Source organism: Gopherus evgoodei, chromosome 1, assembly GCF_007399415.2.
Source record: "Gopherus evgoodei ecotype Sinaloan lineage chromosome 1, rGopEvg1_v1.p, whole genome shotgun sequence".
NCBI classification, from domain to species: domain Eukaryota; kingdom Metazoa; phylum Chordata; order Testudines; family Testudinidae; genus Gopherus; species Gopherus evgoodei.
Window position 1 is genome coordinate 221,671,789 of NC_044322.1, and position 317 is coordinate 221,672,105.

Below are 317 nucleotides of genomic sequence, written 5' to 3' on the forward strand. Positions count from 1 at the left end.
CCTGGAGAGAAAAGCAGGGATGGGAAGGGGTAGGGAATAGGGAGAACAATGCCTCCAGAGGGCGAAGAGGGCAGAGTGGCACAGAGGGAAGGGGATGATACATGGAAGGCACAGAGAACAGCAGACTGAATAGCAGGTGGAGGGGTAAAGGGGAAGGGATAACATGGGGAAGGGAGATGGGAATGATCTGGGAGTAGAGAAGAGGTTACAGAGTGTGTAGCACAGAGAAAGGAGCAGATGCCATGGACAAATAGCAGGAGGTGGTACAGAGAAGAAGGGGTGGCCTAGGACACAAGAGAGAAGGTGAAGAGATGGCA